General features: G+C 31.4%; 2 non-coding genes across 2 annotated transcripts; one reads left to right on the forward strand and one right to left on the reverse strand.

Annotated features, from left to right (window-relative positions):
- Positions 1-566: 566 nt before the first annotated feature.
- TRNAR-CCU (transfer RNA arginine (anticodon CCU)) lies at positions 567-639 on the reverse strand. Its single transcript has one exon. It is a non-coding gene; the product is annotated as a tRNA-Arg (tRNA).
- Positions 640-741: 102 nt separating this feature from the next.
- On the forward strand, positions 742-823 carry TRNAS-AGA (transfer RNA serine (anticodon AGA)). The gene has a single exon. It is a non-coding gene; the product is annotated as a tRNA-Ser (tRNA).
- Positions 824-8,399: the final 7,576 nt, after the last annotated feature.

Here is an 8,399-nt window from a genome sequence, read left to right on the forward strand (position 1 = left end):
GTTTTGGGATGGTTCGACGAAGGTGGTTAGGGATAACTAGTAGAAGATGATTAAATCTATCATTCGTCCATACAAAGGAATGAAGCAAGTTTATGTCATTTTTTGATTGGTAATAGTTAGGTCATTTTCATTCTTAGCATGTGTGAACCATTGAAGGATGATTTTAATTTTAATGTAAGAAAACTAAATTGATGTTCCATTTGATGCATGTGATTTTTATCGGAGCATTTTCATTCCTAGCATGAGTGTAATGTCCCTACAACATTTAGGAAGAGGTAAAAAGACATTGATAATGTATCACATATTTGTAGATAGAAAAATCAAACATAAAACAACTTTATGCATATTCTTTATGTTTATTTTCTTTTATATATTCGATGAATCTATCCGATCTTAAACTGCCACTTGAAGGTTATATTTTAATTTAGAAGATTGTACGTCATTCGTATATTAAGCAAAATGCATCAGTTAAAAAAATTGTCGATTGCCTTAGTTTCTGTGTATGTGATTTGTTTAAAATCTAATTACCATACATTAAAATTGGTGTATATGATAATAAAAAGGTGCGCGCCAGGTAGGGGTCGAACCTACGGCCTTCTGCTTAGGAAACAGACGCTCTATCCACTGAGCTACAGGCGCTTTCATGTGATGTCATGTGATCGTAAATATAATTAAGTCAAAACAACCGAATTAAGAAATTTAATTATATATATACTTTTTGCAATAGTATAAATACCAACAGTGGACGTGCCGGAGTGGTTATCGGGCATGACTAGAAATCATGTGGGCTTTGCCCGCGCAGGTTCGAATCCTGCCGTCCACGTTGCTGTGAATTTTGGTATTGCTTATAACTCTTCCAATTTAAAATTTGAAAAATATAGTAGAAATTCTCTTAAAAAATCTTTTAATGATATTAATTATTATAATGATAAAAATTTATATTTTATCAAATTAATAATAGTGATATTTTTTTGGAAGGATATTTAAAAGAAATAATATCAAAAGTTGTTTACACAACTAGTATCTTTGCAATTCATTGGATAGTTGATATATGAATATAAGATAAAGTATTATGATCAAAATAATAATTAAAAAGAAATAAGTATTGTTTAAAAATGTTGATATAAAGTTTATTATTTTAAACAATAGTAATAAATAGATAATTATTATTTATTATTTTAATCAGTAGTAATAAATAGTTAAAAACTATCAAGAGACACAATATTTTAATTTGAACAAATATTCTAGATAGTGTTTGATTCTATAGTTAGAAACTATGTAGGTTCAATTAATATCTGTGAAGGTAGGATATACACTTAGATAGTAAATTTTTTTTAAGAGACATAATATTTTAATCTGAACAAATATTCTAGATAGTGTTTGATACTATAATTAGAAACTAAAAAATTATCAGGAGTCATAATATTTTTATCTGAACAAATATTCTAGATAGTGTTTGATACTATAGTTAGAAACTATTTAGGTTCAATTAATAGCCGTGAAGGTAGGATATACACTTAGGTACTCTTCAATTACCTCTCTACTCGTAATTGAGCATTCAAACCACAACCAAAAGGCATATCATATATTGTATTTATAGTGTGCGGTTTTTTTTTTGTAGTCTTTAATTGTTTCATAGCTATTGTGAGGGTATAGGTTTCTAAGAGCTAAATCTCTTCAATATTGTTATTTTTTATATTTTTGTTGTTCATCTTTGTTCAATCGTGATTTTTTTCATCTCGAGATATAGGAAATAAAATTGTAGCTAAAATACAATAAACACTTGAACTTGACTTTGATACAAATAAAAATATATTGTTATATTATATCTTTTAGACGTGGAATTTGAAATAGATAGTATAATTAATATTATAAACTAATTTAGTGAATCCATTAATTATATTATAATAATGACTTATAGCAACAAAATAGAAACTTAATGTCAACAATGGTGATCTTTTTGCTTTAGATATGGTTATGTAATTGAAAATATTTAAAAGGATCATCATAGAGTCTAAAGACTTTACAGACAAAAAAAATTGTGATCTTTTTGTTTTAGATATGACTTACTAATTGAAAAGATTTGATATGATTAGAATAGAGTCTAAATACATTAAAGACAAAAGAATTTGTGACCTTTTTGCTTTAGAGATGGTCAACTAATTGAAAATGTTTGATATGATAATCATATAGAGTCTGAAGACAATAAAGATAATTTTTGTATAGAAGTAGTAGCAAAAAGTATTATTATTGTCATATATACTATGAATATATTTTACTTGTAATGTCTATAAATATTTATATATTTTAACAAATATCCAAGTACTTCTGTAAATCAATAGTAAAAAAGTGATACTTTTGGTATAATTTTTTTATAACATAAAATATTTTGTAGGTAAGAACTTATAGTACACAAACATCTTATCAATTAAAAATGTAATTACAATGAAAATAAATTATATTACGAGTATGAAGTTGAAATCCTAGATGTTAAGATTGGGTGAGGAAGACACAAAATATAGAACATAGTATTATGTAGAAGTAAAGCAAATGGAAGAGTGAGTAGGCACAAGTAACTCTATAATCTATTAAGTGGTGGGTGTAGTAGTAGGAGAGGGTGGTTCTTGATGTGGAATGTGGCATAAGAGAAAGTGTAGAGCATACAAGGTTGTGCTAGATTTTCCTTAAAAAATAGGACTAAGCTCTCTATTAGATGCTTGTTGATTGTTTCTTCAACCATGATCGAAGTATCATTTTGTAGAGTATATTTAATAGTGTTCAAAGTATGGACTATCATGGAGTCTCTCTTGTGTTGTTTCAATGTGAAGAGTTCCTTGAAAAAGTATTGCCTTAGAATAGGTTGTAACCCTACATTATTTCCTTAATCTTTTCCCTCAAGGATAATGTAATCTTGAATGTAATTTGAGGTAATGCGCATAATAGAGGTGTATTTTAAAGAATGCTTATTACATTAGATGAATAAGGTGTTAGAGTTGAAGATTATCTCATGATGGAATCACTCACACTTTGATACCAAGTTGAAATAAGCAATTAGGATCTACAATTTGCAACACCAAATAACCTTCCATAAACACGTGCATGAGAGAAGTAGCAATAGAAGATGTTATTCCACCAATCAAGAACACAATACAATATTACATGATGTCAGATTCTTGATGATTTACAATGCTAGAGGAACCTTTCTTATATAGGCAAAGGTGAGAGATAAGACTAAACAAGATCATGACACGTGTCTTAATCCCATATTATGATACAACTAACGTAAACAAATATTGAATGACCTAGGATAATAAGTAAATGAGATAAGATATTATCTTATTAACAACACATTTTTCTAGAAATATTCCTAAGACATATGTAAACTTAACATGTGAATAAGAAGACACTTTCCCAAGTAACAAGCAAAATGACCAAACTAAGGCTAAACCCCCATCCCAATCATCAGTAAAATACCTACACTCCTGGACCCAAGATGAATTATAATTCCTAGGGATATAATTAGAACAAACAAAAATTTAGGAATAGAAATTCTAGACAATAGAGGTGAAATAGACAATGGAGTACTAGGCCAAACAATGGAAACATTCCTCACCTACCTGAAAACATTAACGTGTGTGACTTTTTTGATATAAATCTTGTAGTGAATAGGTGTAGGTTGCATAAGACGTTTGATCACTTGGAAGTCAATTGTGTGGAAATGCAAAAGGCTTCAAGAATAATACAATCCAACCAAGCCTCTTCCTCAAAACCTATGAATGCAGTGATGTTGGATTCCTCTGTATTCATGGGAGAAACTGGTCTAAGTCACATGGTCAAAGATGAAGGGTTTGTCTTTCCCTTCTAGAGGGATAATGAACCAAAATATGCAAAGGTGCAAGCTTTCCAAAACTCCAATAGAAACAACTACAACTTGACAACCAAACGAGGGCCATTGACATATGGGATCCCACGAGGGTCCAATCCAATGCCACCAAACCCACATGCTAGTAATAATATTGTACCACCAAAAGTACCTATGTCACAACCCTCCTTTATCACTTTTGATTTGATGCAATTTCTATTATATCTTTTTTGGTTGAGCTATTGAAAATGGTTGAATAAATATTATAAAAGGATAAATAATGGACCCACATACACACTTGGAGAATATAATTCAAAAGGCATTATTTATTTTTATTTTTTATTTTTTTTCCCAATTATGGCACATGTTGTAGGAGGAATTAGAAGCTTCTAGAGGAATCTTCATTCTTTAATTCCCAGCAATGTAACTCCCCCACTAGGATATTAATCAATTTTGCATGGGTCCAATATTGGAAAAAGAATCTCATTCTTAATTAATTTCTCTAGATAGTGGAATTAAGGGGTTTTTCCTATATATTGTATGCAAGTTTTCAAAAGAGGGGGTTGGTTATTCTTGGAAGAAAGTTTTCGCAAAAATTTTTTTTTTAGTAGTCATATTTTTCATTTGGAGTATAGTTAAGTTTGTTTTGAAGAAATTTTTCCAAGCTTGCAAGGAAGGATCAAGGAAGGCTAGGCTTGAAGATTTGGAGAGGATTCAACATAAAAAGACTTCTCCAAGTTCCCTCCCTTTTTGCATTTGCTAATTCCTTATGTAAATTTTTATATTTTCAAAAGAAATATCTCCTCTTAGATTCTTTTAGTTGAATATAACATTCTGAAGGAAATCATTTCTTAGTTGTTAGATAGATTAATTTGAAAGGAAAAGCTATTTCTCATTAAAGAAATGCATTGATAAAAGTTTCTTTTCTTTTTAAAATGCAAATGCAGATTTCTTTTTTTTATTTGTTAATCTATTTAAAAGAAAAAAAAAAAAAAATCAAATTCTACTTTTTCTGTTTTTTTTGAAATCTAGAGAAGATCTTGAATAAAAAAAAAGAAGAAAATAAACCATGCTTTTCAACATCTCTATTTCTTTTTTTGAATAACTCAAATTCTTTTATCTCTGTAAATAATTTCTTTCTCTATGCATATAATCATTTGTATTTAGGAATCTCGCTATGTGAAATAGTATATCAAATATGATTTTTTCTCAATATTGTTGTATAAAATCCCTGTGGAAAATATTATCTTGTTATTTATTTATTTTCAGAAATCTCTCTCTGTGAATATCAATTTCCTGGAAATCTCATCAAAATTTTTATTGTCTCAACATAAGGCAAATTTGTTGAATATGATCTTTGTGAAATCAAAATTTATACATCTATCTATCTCAGAGGTAATTTAGCTCTCTATTTTATTGCTGCCTCAAATTCAAGAATAGTGTATTTCCTTGAGGCTCCTGTGAGATCATCTGAAAAAATTTCCTTTATTATCTTCCATGCCTGTGAATAGATTCTTATTTTTTTTTATATAATAACATTGTTATATATATATACCCCTCTTAGATTATTAAATAAACTGGATATATATATATATATATATATATTTTGTAATATTAAACTTATTAAAAAAATATATATATATAAATTAATACACAGTGGTTTTTTTTTCAAAAAAATATATTTTTGCGTAAAACACTGGTCAACGCAGGGGGGGGAGGGGCAGAGTTATTACACCGTCGGGGAGTGGTACCCTCCACTATCCCCTGCGGTCACTGTTACGGCAATGGCCGCAGAGGGAGTGGAGGGGACCACGATTGCCCCCTCATCACTGCGGGCCTGTACCCGCAGTTCTGCAGTGGTGATGGGACCCGTGGCCCCCACTCCCACTTGGTTTTAAAAAGCCACTACAAAAAATTTAAATTCATGGCAAATTTGGATTTTTGTTAACTTTTTAATCTAAATTTTAGTTTAATAAAAAATTGAACTTAGGTAAATTTATAATTAAATCATCTTTAGTAAATTTATAATTAATTTACCTTTAGTAAATTTTTAATTGTAAATTAAATTATATCCAATTTTTTTTTATTAGAATTTTTCAATCTATTTAAGATTTATTGGGTCACTTAGTTGGCATTTTAGATTCATTAAAAACAATTAAATTCATATGATTATGATTAGTCCAAAATTTGTCTAATGTCTAAACTGATTGCTATTTTTGAACTAGTGACTCTATAAGTAATTATTCTCATGGTAGAAATAAAACATTGTCTAACATTGCATGTAACTTACACTATCCTTGCTTCATGCGAATTACTTATACATTAATTGCATTTATTGATGAGCGAGTTACATTTTCATCATCTTCATGCAAGTTACACGTTTTAATTATCAATATGTGAGTTCATAATTGTCATTGCCATGCAAGTTATATTTCAATATTAAATAGTTTAGTTGTAGAAGGATGGTATTTTTATCAAGTGGTACATGAATGCCATCGAAGTAGTTATTTCAATTAATTAAACTTTGCAATGTCTAATTATGTACATTCATTTCATAATTGTTTCAAGCATGATGTTTTTCATAGCTTCTTAGTTAGAAAACTAAATAAAGGAAGTTGGAAAACCAAAACCTAGCAGCGTTTAGTATTTACGGCGCCTCTGGGTCATGCTTACGGGTAATGCCGTCGTGTTGAACTACTGCACTTAACGCCTAATAAAGCTGCATCAACGACTTCTGTGGCATCGTCCCTATAAATCGTTGGGGAGTAATAAGGGACACTTAGAAGTTAAAATCCAAGGGGCGAGTAATCCCCCTTGGATTGATAATCTAATAAGATAATCCTTAAATGATTTAACATCCGCTGAGTTAAACCATAGTAAACCCCCTTTAGGGTTGATTGAGTGAAATGCTTTTATGAAATTGATTTAATCTCAAAGAGTTGTTGACGATTGGCAATTGGGTCAAGGGTGACACTTATGATAGGTATTAGGATCTAGTTGTTTTAGGCCACAAGCAATAGGCCATCTTGATCCTTTGCTTAAGTGCTACCACCGTGGGTAGCAACCGTAGAGAAACTGTCTAGGACATTGACCCTAGAAAGGGTTGTGTACCCACCAACCAGTTTACATCAAACCATAGATTAGAAAATAGAACTACATACTTTACACCTTGATCCCGTGCCCAAACGGATATGTAGGCAGTCTAGGGATGGAGTTGTCCCTAGTACTCAGGCGTTTGTGGATGGGGTCTAGGTTTTCGTAAGAAGAAGGATTTCGAAGAATCCTAATTTGAAAGATAAGTGTAATAAAAGAAAAAGTAATTCAATGCATACTCGGAAGGAATCCCGTGTGGATTCGCTTGACTTCCCGAGGCGGAATTCAAGCTTGCACTATGTTATTTGTTTTCTCCTAAGGACGACGACCTCAGTGCACTCCTATTAGGGGAGTGTAGTACTTAGTGAGTGACTCAGGACCCGAATGGTCCCGACGAGTCTAAGTCTCTGGCCAGAGCACCTCCTATCCCAATTGGATAGATGCCTACCCCGTATGGGTAGATGCCTATCCCGCATTGGATAGATGAAACCTTCTGTTCCGTATGGACAAATGCCTAACCCGTATGGTTAGATGCTCATCCCAGATGGATGAATGCCTAATCTAAATGGATGGATGCCTAGAGTATGCGATTGGATCAAACACAAATGATTAAATTAAACAAAAAAAAAGTGGTCAAATTTTGTTGGGTTAAGTAATGTGGGTTATTACAACCTATTGGGAATTATTCCAACCAAGCATTCACCCCAACTATCTAAACACAAGTTGCATCACATGAGAGGTATAATGCAGTTGAAGAATTAAAAAAGACAAATGTGAATATGTCTATGTATGACATGTTCTAAAGTTTCCCTATTCAAAGGGAAGCCTTAATCAAATCCTTGGAACACTCGAAGGGTAATGCATTTGCTTCCATACAGTGCAGACAAAATTCAAGCATCAACGCAGCTGAGGCAATGCCGATGATCTTCAAGGATAATTTGGAGGTGCCCCCATTCTTGTTAAGTCTACGCATCTTTGAAAAAATATGTACAACTGCTTGATAGATTCATAATCTTCTTGTAATGTGATCCCATATTCAATTTGTCTGAAGCTACGATTGACTCCACATCCAACTAATTGAGTGATCGTTCATCTTGATAAACTAGAGGTGAAAGTTATTAGGGTGCTAAAGAATGTACATATTTAGTGTGTGGTAGACCCAAGAATATAATAGTATATTGATATTCATGCAGTGGATATATATGAGCTATATGGAATGCTACTAAGTCATGAATGGAGAAAGATTTGAGGGGGTGGATTTCAATTGACTTCACTCAACTATGGCTACAATGGAGGAGTTCAAACAATGAGATCAAAATAGATGTCAAACCCAAAATCGAACACTTGATAAAAAAATTCAATTCTCTAAATGAGATAGTCTTTATAGAGGTTGAATTAAGTGTATATAAGTTGAACCAAATTTTGGCATTCAATTACAATGATT

The sequence above is a fragment of the Cryptomeria japonica genome, chromosome 1, assembly GCF_030272615.1.
Source record: "Cryptomeria japonica chromosome 1, Sugi_1.0, whole genome shotgun sequence".
NCBI classification, from domain to species: domain Eukaryota; kingdom Viridiplantae; phylum Streptophyta; class Pinopsida; order Cupressales; family Cupressaceae; genus Cryptomeria; species Cryptomeria japonica.